Source organism: Ornithorhynchus anatinus, chromosome 20 (genome assembly GCF_004115215.2).
Source record: "Ornithorhynchus anatinus isolate Pmale09 chromosome 20, mOrnAna1.pri.v4, whole genome shotgun sequence".
Lineage (NCBI taxonomy): Eukaryota > Metazoa > Chordata > Mammalia > Monotremata > Ornithorhynchidae > Ornithorhynchus > Ornithorhynchus anatinus.
In genome coordinates this window covers 131,938-148,369 of record NC_041747.1, presented here as the reverse complement: position 1 = coordinate 148,369, position 16,432 = coordinate 131,938, and the positions used below count along the sequence as shown (strand labels likewise).

General features: G+C 50.5%; 1 protein-coding gene across 4 annotated transcripts in view; it reads right to left on the bottom strand.

Annotated features, from left to right (window-relative positions):
• ZMYM2 (zinc finger MYM-type containing 2) overlaps window positions 1-16,134 on the bottom strand; it is a 90,081-nt gene extending 73,947 nt beyond the window's left edge. For 2 of the 4 annotated variants that reach the window (XM_029048377.2, XM_039914934.1), the window contains exons 1-2: window positions 16,058-16,133; window positions 15,063-15,138 (exon numbers count right to left, since the gene is read on the bottom strand). The gene's annotated coding sequence lies outside the window, so the exon portion shown is untranslated. Of the gene's footprint in view, window positions 1-15,062; window positions 15,139-16,057 lie in introns of all 4 variants that reach the window. The other 2 variants (XM_029048375.2, XM_039914935.1) reach the window with 2 other exon arrangements.
• Between the last annotated feature and the right edge of the window lie 298 nt (window positions 16,135-16,432).

The window sequence follows — 16,432 nt, the reverse complement described above, 5'->3', positions numbered from 1 at the left end:
GTGCCTACCAACTTTGTTGTATTATATTTTACCAAATGCTTAGAACAGTGCCGCCACTCACAGTAAGCACTCAAATACCATTGATTTGACAGAAAACTACTTTGTTGGTCAAACAGAAGCCAAGAGGAGGGGACTTAACACTATGTCGTCTTCACATTCTACATTCAGTTTACTTCCCTCTTCTACACTGTAAAATTGTTGTTGTTGGCAGGGACTGGGTCTACCAACTTGGTTATATTCTCCCAAGGGCTTAGTATAGTGCTCTGCGCAGAGAAAGCACTCAAATATGACTGGTTGATTCAACTGGGCTGTATTATCGCCTCCTTCAAAAGGAGACCTCCCACTTGAGTCTCTACCTAAATCTGACTGAATCCCCTCTCACTTCCTGAAAACCGCTGTTTCCACGCTCACAGCTTATCTTCAATATCTCCCTCTCTGGTAGCTTCTTCCCTTCACCTTCAAAAACCCTTGCCTTACCAGATACTGAAGAAGTCTTCTTTGGGTCCCACTGTCCCCTGCAGCTACCAGTCCCCGATCCCTCTTTCCTTCCCCGGCCCAACTCCTTGAAGTGCTTGTCCATACCCACTGCCTTCACGCTTCTCCATCAACTCTCTTCCTGATCACCCCTCCTTCATTCCACCAAGACCCCTTTCTCCAAAAGTCACCAGTGACCTCTCTGTGGCCAAATCCACAGGATTTTACACTGTCCTGATCCTCCTCAACCTTCTCAGCCCACTCTGTCACTGTGAGCTATCCCTCCTTCTCCTTGGTTTGGCCATCATGATACTCTCCTGGTTCTCATCCTACCTCTCTGACCTCTCCTCTGGTTTCTTTTGCTGGCTCTTCTTCCACCTCTCATCTTCTGAGGATGCCCACAGGGCTCTATTCTGCCCCTACTCCTCTCACTTTTTACTGTCTCTCAGGGAGCTCTTCCATTCACAAGGCTTCAGCTCGCTCTATTTCTCCAAGCACACACACCTCCCCTCCTCCGCTTGGCTCCAAGGCATCTCCACTACAATGTCACATGGGTACCTCAAACTCATCTGTCCAAAACTGAATCTGTCATCTTCCCACCTAAACCTTCCCCTCCCACCCAACTTTTTCATCCCTGTCTCAGAGGCCCATAACCTTGATGTAACTTGACTGCTCACTGTCATTCAGTTCTCATGTTCCATCAACTCATAAAGCCTGTCCCTTCTCCCTCCAAAATATCTGCCACTTCCACCCCTTTCTCCTCATCCAGAAAACTGCTAACCTAGTTCAAGCACTCATCATTATCACCACCCCCATTAAGCCTGCCTCCTGTTCAAATATAATGAATCTAGCAGTGCAGCACAGCACCACTAATGGCCCAGAAGTGAAAGGTCCCCCTACTCCATTTCAAAGAAACAAAACAAAAACCCCACAAACTCTTGCCCAACCAAGTTAAAAAGCACATCTACATGGAGTCAATTCCCTGGAATAATGCAATTCTGTGGTTTAAAATGACTCTTAACCTCACCTATCTATTGCAATGTCTTCTGCTATTTCAGTCCTGTGACCACCCTGTATAAGAAACACCAAACATCAACAACAATGTTGTTTGTTGACTGCTTACTGTGTGCTGAGGATTGTGCCAAGCACTTGGGAGAGTACAACACAGCAGAGTTGGTAGACTTGAAATCACAACAAATTCTCTCTGATTAATTATGACAGTGACCATGTAGCTGTGGTTAAAATAGAACACCCACACTCTAATGTAACCAAAAACTCCAATGGCTAAAGTCCAGGTTCAAAATGGAGAAATAACTCCAGTGGTGTTTGCAGCAGGCAGTACTATCTTTGAGTATAAGAGACAATGAGCAGCACATAGTTCTCCCATAACACGTGTTCTCATTCCTCACTGGGCAGAAGACTAAAGGAAGTGGGGAATGCTCTTCCAATAATGCACATCTCTCTGATTAAAGCCTAACGTGAGGCCAGAATAAAGAGTCGTGGCGCACATATAATACTGTGTTTTCCTATTGCCAGGATTAGAGTTCTTCAGCTTCCCCCTGCCCCAAAGGTGTGAATGCTCCAAGGCTGACCCCCAACACAAGTCAATCTCTGGCCTTACCCATGAAAATTGGTGGTGGTCCAGCAATTTTCCCATCTGATTTTTGGCCTTTCATTTCCCAAGTTAGGGTGGTATTAGCCTCCAAACACCACCTAACAAGAAAGTCTCCAGTAGCAGTTTGTGAAGCTCCTCAACAAGGTGCTTAGAGATGTTGGCAAAATGTACAAATGACTGGCTCCATACTGTTTTTTCTGCACTATCTGCATTAGCTACCTCTGGAGAAGCTACTGTTAGAGTTACAGTCTCCCTAGATCCAAGGAGAGAATGTATTGAGCCCCTACCGCATCCTCCTTGGCAGAATTGGCCTTGGGCAGGCCTCAGCAAGAAGCTGAGGGTGCAGGCACACCTGGAACTTGGGGTCCTCGTGCCGGATGGGCTCTTGATCAGGGACCACTCCAAGCCAGGGCAGCAGATGGAGAGGCACCAAATTTGAACCCTGTGAAGAAAGCCCGGATATGAGTCTGCCCAAATCCGCTTGACTCCCAGACCCTCTAGTCAAAACCTAGAAGGACTGACAAGTCCCAAGACCTTGCCATCGTGTTGTTTCTTGGCTCTTCAAACTGGCCAGGTAGCCCACTCTGGGTGCAGATTGGGCTGCTGATCAGGAAACTGTCGGAGTTAACTCTACAAGGGGTTGTTTTACAGAGTCTAAAAAATAAGTGGCCCCAGAGTCTAAATAAATGCACTCAACGCAATTAAATAAGTGAAGTTCCATGAAATTATCACCTCTGCCAAGATGCCAGCTCAGAATAGTATTTGTCTGTTATTGCTGTTTTCTGTTTTATTGAACTCTTGAGCTGAAATTACCCAAGGATCGAGACAGGAAGGCAAAAGCAACATAAGAGGGATGCAAACACCCACCTTGACAGCACAAGGTCAGGCTGCGTGGGTGCACGCTGCGGTCGGGACTTTATGGAGCTTTTCAGTCATATATAAACCCATGGTGGACTTCCCTCCCACCCCATTGGTGGTCTTCCCCCTCCCACCCCCCATCGGTGGCCTCTTCCCCAAGTACACAGAGGACACGAGAGAATCTAGCAGGGCAGTTTTGTTTTTAAGCATTTCTTATATTGATTTTCAAATGTGTTTCAGATCATTCTCCCTTCCCCCAGAGGCGCTGCCTCAAGCCAGTCCTGCTCAAGAGGAGGTAGTACAGTGCTCTTCACGAAATAGTCACCCAATAAATTCTTGTTTGTGCTATGGAGGCTTTAACCCTAAAAGAAGTATCTATTTTCTTATGGAAATTTTACTCTACTGTTCTTAATGAGTAATGGTGCACAACACTCCTGTGAAAAATGTTAATTTTTTTTTTTTTTTACAGTTGAGGAAACTGAGGCATAGCAAATAAACCTGAAGGCAAAACATTAAGCTAATGGAACAGGCATGAGGACTCAGTTTCAGTCTCTCAATTAAACTTCACAAACTGGATGACTTTCCAAATACTCTTGACATGGCAATAAAATCCTAAATTTAGCAGAACTAGATATAGGACCAAGTCTTAGACCCCATGGCTAAGACTCCAAGAAGGAGCTAGTCAGAACATCAGTACCCTAAGCGTTAGGGTAGCTCAGACACTGCCAGTATTTTTTGGTCACAGCCTAGTGGAAAGGGCACAGGACTGGGAGTCAGGAGACCCAGGTTCTATTTCCAGCTCTGCCCCTGGCCAGCTGCAGGATGACCTTTCCGGGCCCATTTCCTCATTTGTAAAATGGGGATAAGCTACCTGGCCCTCCCCTCCCTCTTACTCTGCGAGCCCCATATGGGACAGGGATTTCACCCAACCCAACCAAATTATCTTGTAACTACATCCCAGGGCATAGCACAGTGCTTTGGCACCTAGCAAATGCTTAATAAATGTCACTACTATGCCAAGCAGACCACAGGCTCAATCAGTTCTGAAACAAAGCCCCTGCCAGATGTTGCTACTATCCCCCAGAGACACCTCCTTCCGCTGTTCTTCCTAGCCCCCCATGTTGTTTAGTTATACCCAGATCTTCTAGAATGTGAGATCTCCATTGTCAAACCCCATGTAAAAGAAAACTCATACTTTAGTACTCTCCCTGGGTCTGAAACCGTACCCATGCCCGCACCCACTTCTTCCGGCACTGTGGAGAGAGAGGTCCTTAATTCTACCCTCACATTCCAGCCATAATCCCTGGAGAAAACCCATGCTGTGGCACAACGGGTGGCTGCTGTGTGCCCTTCCCCTGCTTCACCTAAGAATAGGGAAAGTGATTGACAGACAAGTGCCCATGTTCTCCTCATCCCACAGCTACTGTTTCAAGTCCTTTGCACTGCTTCGACACTCTGGGGAATCCCTACTTTTGCAGAGGAAACAGTCACCCCTCACCAAGGTCCAGACTCCTTGCTCTTCTCATAATGGCTCCGGCTCCATCTCATTCAGCCCAACTTTACCTAGGATGACCGATGACCAATGACCCATAGCAAAGGGGTCCTTAAGAACCTTTCCCAGGACTGGACTACTTCTGCATTCACCCGGCATCTTTCAACTCTGACTCCCTCCCATCCTTCCTCCTGGTCATTCGTTGATCATACTATCCACTTCTGTTCCTGCACACTAATGGCTAGGAGGCTAAAAACATCCTGGGCAACCCTGGCTTAAATTCTAGTGTCCTAGGGAGACCCGTATGTTTCCAATCTGCACCTTTTCTTTTCCCAGTGCTGTCTGCGGCCATGCCACCACCATCCGGAGATGCCCTTCTCACGCTGGAGGTTTCCAATACTGCCCAGTTCCCCCTACCATCCCCCATACCCAAGATAAAATGCTGGGGGGCTCTGTGGGGGAGTGGAGTGAGAGCAGAGTGGCAATGAAAAGAAGGGACACAAGCAGGGGGAGCAGACAGGTGGGGGAAGAGAGAAGGCTTAGGGAGCAGAGGCAACCCTTCTCGCTTCCCTGGAGGGAGATAAGTTTAGGGGTCAATATTGTCTACAAATCAAACACTCTGAAAAGCTGTCTCAGATGAGTGGTTATCCAACTTTTACCTTGTGAAGTCCGGAGGGCTCGTAATATCCACCAGCACCTCACAAAAAATGACACAAGGCACAATTGAGAAAAATCTCTTCCCCTTACTTCCATCAAAAACAAGGCTCATGGGAGAGAAAAGTGGGAGGACAACAGAAGAGAAGTAGGGATTGTGAAGTAAAGTCCAGGTGGGTTACTGAGCTTTAAAGAACTCCTCATAGCCAAACTCAGCAACAAACAACTCAAATTTCTCCAAAGGTTTTCCTGGGGGTTGTGTAAGACCACAATTCACAGCTTTAATATTAAAGAAACTTGTGTGATAGGTCTGAAAATGATCAAAAGAAAAACAAAATAGTTAAGGTTTGTTTCTCGTTCTGGCTTTTCGGTTTATTTTATTTGCAACTCTTTTAAGACCTCATCTTTCCCTCACTTGTTATTAAGTATCCCAGATAAAGGTAAAGCAAATGCTGATTTCTAAGGTACTAAAACGCACACCTTCTTGTTAGAAATTATGGTTTATTTCAAAGCAAGACCTAGACGTCCAGTCAAGTTGGTCATTTCACAGCATCCAAATGCTTTTGGATCAGTTCAGGGAAGCAGCGTGGCTTAGTGGAAAAAGCACGAGTTTGGGAGTCAGAGGTGGTGGGTTCTAATCCCGAGTCGGCCCCTTATCAGCTGTGTGACTCTGGGCAAGTCACCTAACTTCTCCATGCCTCAGTTACCTCACCTGTAAGATGGGGATTAAGACTGTGAGCCCCACATGGACAACCTGATGACCTTGTATCTACCCCAGTGCTTAGAACAGTGCTTGGCACATAGTAAGCGTTTAAAAAATGCCACCGTTATTAATTTACAGAAACAACAAATGGGATTTTCTGACTGATTCTACGGCAAGTAAAGGGCAGCAAAATCTCCAGCTCCCAGGCCCGACTTGGCTGGTTTCGGGAGAGCCAGGGATAGCCTTCCCCTTCTCAACCGTGGTGTTTTCAGCAGCCTTTTGATTATCTGGGCTTGACATTGGTCCGGCCATTTAGGCAGCTAGAGAGACTCACTATTTTTCATGGCAGCGCCTGAGGGCCCCCACCACGGCCAATCGACCGCCTTCTCGAATATTCCCTAGGAGGCGCCCCTCACTGCGTGAATGGCCAGCAAAACCACCTCCTCCCAATCCTACGACTGGACCCCTGACGGGAAAAGAGCCTGAAGACTCTGTGTACCCCCTCCATCCTGCCAGCAGCCTTGCCCAGACCAGGATCCAAACCTGCTGCTTAGGGAGGGGTCCATCACCCAAACCTGCACCCCAGGTCTCCCCTGCCCCTCCCCCACTGGGGCAGCTCCAGTGATGCGGGAGGGGAGCAGAGAGGCATTGGGGAGGCAAGGCAAGGAGCTGGGAGTTGAAGGGCTTGTCTTCCCAAGGCCAGGGGAGGCTGGCAATTCCACTAACATCATATGAGAGTTCAGTGGGCACGACCACTGCCTAGCACTGTCTAGGGGAGTGGATCTACAGTAGCTCCCAATTGCCTCCAATTTAAAATGTTTTGAAGACCTCCATCCTTTCTCGAACCATCTGCCACCTAATAAATAGCCCACTTATTATTTTTTTAAACAAAAATAATGTTATTTGCTAATCGCTTTCTATGGGTCAAGCACTGTTCAGAGCACTGGGGTAGATACAAGTTAATCAGGTAGGACGAGGTCCCTTTCCACAGGGGGCTCAGTCTAAGGAGGAGGGGGAACGAATATTGAATCACCATTTTACATGAGGGAACTGAAGAGGAGTTAAGTGATTTCCCCAAGGTGATACAGCAGGCAAATGGTAAAGCCAGAATTAGAATCCAGGCCCCCTGTTTCCAGACCCATGCTCTTTCCACTAGGCCACGCTGCTTCTCAGGAAAGGAAACCTGCTCTCCACCCCAGGTCCCCAACGGGTTATTTTAGACCAGGTTCAAGACACATGCCAGTGTCCTCGCTTGCAGTATCTCCCAGCCTCCTGCCACCCTTCTCTTTTGGTCCAAGCGTTCCTTAAGGACTGCGTCCTCTCCAACTATGCCTGCTCAGGTTAATTCCCCAACCTAGGCTAGCCATTTCAACCACTCCAGCATTCCCTTCAACATCTGTGGGGGTCTTGACACAGCTCTAATGAGTGAGGTAATGTTTCTTCCTGCCATTTGCATTTTTATGTTTGCCCCATCTTTTCCTTTACCCCGAAAGGGCCGGGACTTGCTGACCCACTTCGCTTGGAATTCCCCACACTACTTAATCCAGTGTCCTGCACACAGAGGAGAATCAAAAAATGATTCGTGAAGAACAGCTGAATTAACTGTAAGCTCGTTATGGGCAGGATAGTGTCTGCTGAATCTGTTATACTATCCTCTCCCAAGCACTTAAAATACAGTACTCTGCACATAAGCAGCTATCAATAAATACCTTTGAATAACAGTATTTTTAATGCTTAATCAGGCAAGGTACTTACTAAGCACTTACTATGTGCAGAGCACTGTACTAAATGTTTGGGAGAGTACAATCAAACAGAAGTGGTAGACCGTTTCCTGCCCATCACAAGCTGAACAGGAACATTACCAAGGGAGGCTTGGTTTGTGGCAACCTAGAGTCTGTCTTCTTTGACCATGTTCACCCTTGCTTCATTTGAACAAACTGTGGCAAAGAGCCCTAAAACGGGCTGCTTGGCTGGCTTCCATCCTAAACTGACTCTCAGCCACCCAAAGAGGCCCAAAATAAGGCAGAGTTCCTGCCTGACTGAGGCCATCAGCTACAGGACAAACCAAATATCGACATACTAGGTGCCCATTTTATCTCACCTTTCTCTGTTTCAGGGTCTGACAAACTTCTACATCCCACTGCCTTCCCATCCTGCCCAATTCCAAAGGTTTCCAAGACTCCACCTAGGGAGTGAAGCCTCTCACCACCCCCCGAAAAACAGCCTGGCCTAGGCGTCTCAGGAAAAACCACAGGTTTTTTTTTAGGTTTTTTTAAATGACATCTATTAAGTGCTTACTATGTGCCAGGCATTGTACGAAGTGTTGCGGTAGACAAGAGCTACTCAGATTGGCCATGGTCTATGTCTCACATGGGGCTTGCATTCTTAATCTCATTTTACAGATGAGGTACCTGAGGCACAGAGAAGTTAAGTGACTTGCCCAAGGTCACAAAGCAGAGAAGCGGCAGAAGGAGGATTAGAACCCAGGTCCTTCTCACCCAGTCTCCCAAATCCCCACTCTGGTACAAACCACTTAACCAAGTACTGCTATCTAAGCCACGGACCTTAAACTTGATTCTTGGGAACAAGGCATCAAAGGGAGTGCATAAGCTTTCCAAGTGGCCCTGAGGAGTTGCAGGCCACTGGGGTCAAATGGTCATCAACCCTGGGATCAACTGCTTCTACCTTACCCCCCCTGCAGCTTCCTCTCAGCCTCCTTTGGACACTTCTTCCTTACTGCAACTTATGCCTGGAACCACCACCACTTAATGTCACCCTACATTTCTCTCTGATTCAAAAGTCCTCTTCCTTTGGGGATTGGTGAGAGGGACCATCTTTACCTTCCATTGCTAAAACAGAACTCCTTATCTTTCCACCCAAACCCTGCCCTCCCCCGACCTTCCCCATCACTGTAGACGTCACCATCATCCTTCCTCTCTCACAAGCTCGTAACCCTGGCGTTATCCTTGACTCCTCTCATTCAACCCACAGTCAAGCCATCACTAAATGCTGTAGGTTCGACCTTCATGACATTGCTAAAATCTGCCCTTTCCCCTCCATCCAAACTGCTACCACATTAATCCAGTCACTTATCCTATCCCACTTTGATGACTCTATCTGCCTTCTTGCTGACCTCCCAGCCTTCTGTCTCTCCCCATTTCCAGTCCGTACTAATCTCTGCTGCCTGGATGATTTTTCTAGGAAAACATTCAGGCCGTGTCCCTCAAGAACCTCAGTGGTTGCCCATCCACCTCCGCATCCAACAGAAACTCCTCACCATTGGCTTTAAAGTACTCAGTCACCTTGCCCCCTCCTACTTTACCTCGCTACTCTCCTACTACAACCCAGCCCACACACTTTGCTCCTTTGCCAACCTTTTCATGTACCTCGATCTCATCTATCTCACCAACTTCTCGCCCACGTCCTGCTTCTGGCCTGGAATGCCCTCCCTCCTCATATGTGACAAACAATTTCTCTCTCCCTCTCCCTCCTTCAGAGCCTTATTGAAGACTCATCTCCTCCAAGAGGACTTCCGTGACTCAGTCCCCTTTTCTTCGACTCCCTGCTGCATCACCCTGACTTGCTCCCTTTATTCATCCCCCCTTCCAGCCCCGCAGCACTTATGTAGATATTTTTATTTTATTTGTATTAATGTCTGTCTCCCCCTCTAGAATGCAAATTCTTTGTGGGCAGGGAATGCGTCTGTTATACTGTACTCTCCCGAGTGCTTAGCACAGTGCTCTACACACAGTAAATGCTTAATACGATGACTGACTAAAACGGGACAAGTACAGCCACCTAAACCCTCTCCTTCCATCCAATGAGGACCTTTTCATTGTCTTGGTTTTTTTTACACTTCTAGAGAAACTGAGTCTTTCTTCAGTGCAAAACAGATTGTATCCAGTTAAACATTAACTTGGAGGTAAGGGCTTGATTTAGCAATATATGCTATTGATCAACACATCTCTATTTCCCTTAGGACTACAGCTATGAGTTAACAAAGTATAGGAAGCCTACATATTTTGCAAAACAACAACAACAACTTCAAACTAAACAAAAACTATGTTGCTTGTCAGGAAACAGGAAGTACAGAGCAAAGGACATAGGTAAAACAAACCAACACCTACAGAGTGCAGAAAAACAGCAAGCTCCAATTTAGGTTTAGTTCTGTTTGAGGCTCATGTAATACAATCTGTTTTTTCCCTTCGTGGCCTTGCTTTTCCATGGTCATCCCTCAATCCCCATATGGCCAATCGATGGCATTTATCGAGCAATGGACCACATACCAATTCACCATCTGCATCTTATTCTTTTTTTGTGGTTCTTTACTATTCTATACTGAGAGAAAACCTCAGTCCCCATTGTCCAACCATCCATCTGACCCATCCCCCACCACCCCCTGCCCTGCATTATTCAAAACAAGCTTAATTCCCCCCCCTTAGCCCCGAGACCAAGACCGTTCCTCTGCCCAAGGAGGTGTCTCCTGCCTGGGAGCAGCGGGTCAGTCTGGTACCTGAGACGTCAAGCCCCAGAAACCGCACTGGAGTTGGTGATGGTGCTGCTGAGCGAGCTGCTGGCTCGCTCACTCGGTGCCACTGACGCTCCCTCCCCGCTGCCAGGCATGTTCCCACTGGGGTGCAGAGCACAAAGAACAAGAGCACACAAAGGCTTCATAGGTGCAGGACCCACATAAGGCCCAGTGAGTGCAGCTCGGTGTCAACGGTGGGCCGTGGAGCCCTAAGTCCAGGACTGGATGCTTTGGTAACCTTTCACGGGAGCTGTGAGTCAGTCGGCAGGACTGACTCACTTCGGTAAGTGTCTTCTCTTCAGTCTAGTGGTGAAAGCTTGGAACGGGGAATGAGGACACATGGATTCTAGTCCCAACTCTGCCACTGGCTGACTGGGCCTCATTTTCCTCACCGAGACACTCGCTCTTCCTGTTGGACTGTGGGAGTTCCACATGGGACGAGCCTGCTGCATGATCTGATTCTCCTATATTAACCCCAGCGCTTAGCACAGTGCCTTCCCCATAATAAGCACTAAATCCATGCCAGAACTAATTGCCCAATTGCTGGTGGAAGTCCTAATGAGCCGTCAATCAACAGTATTTATTGAGCACTTGCTGTGAGCCAGAGCACTGGACTAAGTGCTTAGGAGGGCCCAAAAGAACTTCAGTGGTCCCACGTGACAAACTAGAGACTCAAGGAACCAGTCAGTTGAACAAGTGGCAGTTGGCTCTGTAAAACCCTGCCCTGGTCCACGACCACCCTTGGGAGGCACTCCTTTCCATGCCGCTATTACAGTACCTAGACATATAAAAGACATTATAAATTGTATTTGCTTGCATGGTCTTGGAGACCTTTCTTTTCAGGTCATCCCACCACCCTACCACGGCACTCCCGGATTACAATGCTCAGCACCCATCAGCCACTCAATCAAACAGCATTGACACTAGTACTTATACCGGGCACTCAATCTAATTTTGTGCAAAATACTGGAGAATGTATGTTGAGATGCATATTTTCTAGTTGGAGGTTTTTTTCTTCCTTACCCTAGCGTAAATCAAGAAGGGTCTACAACCAGGCCTTAATGGGTACATTACAATAATCTGTACTAAAATAGCATTTTCAATTTGATACTTCATAAGATAGAAGTTTCTTAAGTATCATGACTACTTAACTGGATCTATATTCACTAGTTTCCATGTTATTTCAGGGAATTTATTTTTAATATTTTTGGACTTCTGGGTAGGAACACTGGGGGTGCCACATGATTTACCTAAGACCAAAAAGCATAAAAAGGAAAAAAATCTTTAGACTTGAAGTCCATATAAGTAGAAATTCACATAAGTTGTTTAACTCTGAAACTGTACTTAATTCTTGGCTTGAAGCCACTGCAAAAAGTGGAATACAGACCCTTTCCTAGAGGACAGAAAGATGTTTCTTTCCCAACTTACTGTGAAATAAGATGGTCTGAATTTTACTAGAATGACTCTTTTAAAAATGCTTCGTCTTACTTTCCAGTACTCAAGATAGATATGCTGGTGTGAGTGGGGTCCAAATCGTGTGTGTGTGTGCATTAGGGTTCAGATTTGCCAAGGGGAAAAATGATTCCCCAAAACATTCAACATGGATAAGTGCTTCCCGGTACTTTGCACCTGTGATTAGACCCTACACCCACATCACCTCCTGACACTAGTTGTTTCCTGCACCCTGTTTACATGGCTCGGGGTGGGGAGAGAAGAAAAAGAAAAACACGCACAAATGCATCTGGATTGCTGGAGGCCTGCAGGCCTGTGACCAGCTACCAGGCTAGGTCAGGCCAAAGCAGAACTTGACTGAGTTTCAACACCCTTCCCAGGCTGATGTCTCCCCACAAATCTCACTCTCCCTTTCAAGAGCTGTTTTTGTTCTTGTTGGTGGGGGGGTGGAGGGGAGGTACGTACAGAAGATTTGGGCCCAGGGACTAGCCAGGGCAGACACAAGCACTGCATTATTGTCAGCCCGCTCCAGTTTGGTGAGCCTCTTTGTAGGGTCTCCTGCCACTTCCCTCAGATGAGAGAGGGAGGTCTCAAGCTCATCACTTTATCAAATATACTAGCCTGTGATGGTGCCTTAGATGGAAAAAGGTCATGACAAATAACTGAATAGTGTCCTTATGTTTCTTATTAACGATGTTTCTGTGAAGGACCATGGCTTAAAGAGCACGGGCTTGAGAGTCAGGGTTTGTGGGTTCAAGTCACTTAACTTCTCTGTGCCTCAATTACCTCATCTGTAAATTGGGGATTGAGACTGTGAGCCCCACATGGGACAACCTCATAAGCTTGTATCTATTCCAGGGCTTGGAACAATGCTCAGCACATAGTAAGCACTTAACAAATACCATCATCATTAGTATTATTAAGCACTTATGTTCCTAGCAATGTTCAGGTCAGAAATGCATAAGTGTCCTGGGAAATGGTTTATTTTTCTTTCAGTCCTGAGGCTTAGAAGGAATATTTGATCTAATGAAGGTGACAACCAGTATTTACAGGTCATTTTTCAGCTACAGAGGACTAGTGTTTATTCTTCCTACTACTTTTGTGGTTAAAATCTATACATGCTATAGTCTCCGATAAAAGATCATCAAGAAGTCTTGCTCCCCTAATTTTAAGCATTTTGTTTGGGTGATTTTTTTCATGAAATAAGGACAAGAATTTGGTTTGAATGAAAAAGGAGCTGGATTTTTAATTTTCACTTGTTTCTGTTTTCAGTCAACTCCATCACTAACCCCAGTGGCTGGGTAACTCAATCATTCTATCCTGTAATTTCAAACCCACCCATGTGGAGGTTACTGACCTATTTATTGCCCATTTTATACCTTTCACACAGGGTAATCAGGAGAATTGGATCAAGAGCTTTGAGATCAGAAAAAAGCTTCCCCAAGATGATGCAAAGTATGTTTTGCCCACCTTATAAGCAAAAGCTTTGAACTAAATTATGTATACTAAAGGAAACTTCATTCCCTCAAAGCATGTCCCCCTTTCCCTGAAAATATCTAATCTTTGTGGGGAAAAGACAACACTAGCATCCACTATGAAGTCTCAGTAAGTAGCATGGTCTAGTGGAAAGAGTCCGAGCCTTGGGAGCCAGAGGACCTGGTTTCTAGTCCCAACTCTGCTACTTGTCTATGTGACCTTGGTCAAGTCCCTTACATTCCCTGTGCCTTGGTTATCTCATCTAAAAGTGGGGGATTGACTGGGGGCCCAATGCGGGACAGGGACTGTGCCCAATCTGATTATCTTGTATTTACCCCAGTGCTTAGGACGGTACCTGCCACTTAGTAAGTGCTTAACAAACACTATTAAAAAATAACGTCACTGACGGCTTCTCACCTCTGTGTGCCTTGACCGGGGAAAAATATCCTTTGCTTCAAATTAAAAAAAAAATGCAGAAGCATGTGGGGATATACTCAATACCCATCTACCTCAAAGAAATTCTGTGCAGATGTGAAGCCTTTCGACCACCTGGGCTTTATGTAGGTTATTGTTATATGCATATGCAAACAATAGAGGCCTGGGTGAACTTATTCCAAATTTCACAACTTTCTCATATATTTACCGGGTTTGCTTTAACTGAAAAAGTAGTGGAAAAAACTCAGGTAATCTGCCCTGAGTGGGAGGAAGATTCAGAGCCTTCTAACCTATATTTATTTACTTAAAAGGGTGTTTGATTGTTAAGCCAGAGATAGGATCGGGGCCTTTTCTTCTTCTTCTTGGAGTGGAATTGAACGTGGTCCCCTCCTGTGGAAATTTTTCTTTTGGGCAAGCACATGGGCTGCGTTGACTTTTTCTTCCGTTGTCAGTTGTTGGGGGGGAGGGGGGAGAGGGGCTGCTCCTCCTCCTCCTCCTCCTCCTCCTCCAGCGGGGAGGTTTCTGGTCCGGAGCCCCAAAGCGGCGACTCCGCCGAGCGCCCTCTAGCGAACGACGCCTGCAACTGCCCAGCCCAGAAAAATCCCCCAACGTTCCCCAAGACCTTGTGCCTGCAGCTGCGATACTGACTCCCCCCCCGCCGGGCTACCTTATCTGGGACTTTTCTTTCCGTCGGGCGGGGGGGGGGGGGGCAAAAATCGCCAACGACGCCGACCGACTCTGATAGGTAGGAGAGCGCCTCTTGCAGGGCCCCGGCGGGGGCGCCCGCTCCTGGGAACAACGCCTCTCCCCCACCCGGGAGGGCGCTGAGGAGGGGGAGGCCTCGCTGGGAGACCCACTCAGTGTCCCCCCCCCCACCCGACGGGGAGGTGGCGCGGGCCGCGTGTTTAAGAGGCGGAGAGGAGATGGGCTTGGTGGTGGCTGTAGGTTTGGTCTGTCCATTTCCCATGGGGCGGAAAGGGGGGGGTTGGGAGGCGGGCGGCTCGGCGCGATACCCCCGAGGGAGGGAGGGACGGACGGACGGGCGGGCGGGCGGCTGCTGTTGCCGCTCGGCGCCGCCAGAGGGCAGCGGAGATATGCCCCGCCCCTCGGCGGGTAACGTGAGCGGCGGCAGGAGGCCTGGGGCCCAGGTTGCCGCAGCCGCGGCGGGGGGTGGGGGAGGGGAGGACGGACGAAAGGACGGGGGCGTCCACCTCGGCCCCTCGGGGGGCTTCGGCCCGGGGCCACCCCCCCCCCCAGGCCGCCGCTCCTCCTCCCGGAGGTCACGGGGGCGGCCGGGCCGGGGGCGACCCGTCGTGGCGCAGGGCCCTCGGAGGGGGAGACAAATAAAGGCAGAGGAGGCAGAGGAGGCACTCACAATGGGGGCGGGGGGGCGCGTCCTCCGTCGCTGCGGCCGACGCTGCACCCGCTGGGGCTGCAAGTGCTTCCTGGTCCTAAGAGGGGGAGAAAAAAAAAGAACAGAGATTAGAGGCGGAGGGGAAAGGGAGGCGGCGAGGCCGGCGCGCATCCGCCTGCCGGGCGGCCCGAGGGCCTCTCTCCCGGGCCGGGCCGGGCCGGGCCCCCCGAGGGCCGAGGGGATGGAGGGGGGCGGTGGGCAAGGAGAGGGTCCCGGGGGAGGGGTCGGACGGACGGAGCGGGGGGGGGGGGGTGACCGATGGCCGTCCTCCGGCGCGGGGCTGGGAGGACCGAGGGGGCGCAAGGCGCAGCCTCGACGCCAGGAGCGCCTTTTAACGCCCAACGTGGGGCCGCGGTCCAACCCGGGCTGGGCCGGGCCGGGCCGGGCCGGGGAGGTGCGGGGCGGGGCGGGAGGTCTCCCCGGGGGGAGGGGGGCGGCCCGCCATCTTCCCCTGCGCCCCCGGCAGTTGCCCCTCGGCCGGTTTTCCCCCCGCGGTCGGGCCGGTGGCGCCGCTGGCCGCCATTAGGGCCGAACAATACGTGCGGCCCCGCCGCGCAGCCACGGGGGGAGGGAGGGAGGGAGGGAGGGCGACCCGCGGGGGGCGGCGAGCGGGGGCAGCGGCGGGGACCCGAGGAGCGGCCCGCACAGCCCCCGCACGCCGCCCTGCCCTTGTCCTCTCCCTCCCTTCCCCGGCGGCTCCCCCGACGATTCCCAAAACGCCCCCCGCCACCTCCTCCCGGCCCCGGCCCGGGGTCGCCCCCTCGGCCCCCGCTGACGTTGGGAGCCTCGAGCGGGCAGCCCCCGAGGCCCCGCGGCGGCGGCCTCCCGCCCCGCCCCGCACGGGCCCCCCCCCGGGGGGAGGGGGAGTCCGGGCGTCTCTCCGAGGTCCCCCCATCTCCGCGCCCCCCCCCCCCAGGACCGGCCCCGGACCGCGAAGCGCCCGGGCTCATCCTCACCCGGTTCCGGCTGCGGCTCCGCGGGCGCCGACCTCCCCTCCCCCGCCCCACCCCCCCGCCCCCCCCTTCGGGAGGACGCGCAACTCGGCTGCCTCCGCCTCCCGCTCCGGCTCCCGCTCCGGCTCCGGGCCCGGGCTCAGCGCGGCCGAGGAGGAGGAGGCGGAGGCGGAGGCGGCGGCGGCGGGCGAGGAGGAGGAGGAGGCGGCGGCGGCAGGGCAGGAGCGAGCCGGCCGAGGCCCCGCCCCCCGGGCGGTGATTGGGCGGCCGCCGGCGCCCAGCCGCCCTCTCGGGGCACGTCGATTGGCGAGCCGGGCCGTCCTTCAGCGCCCCCTCTCGGCGGGGTGGCCGGCGGAGCCGTCGATCTGGCCGCGGCCC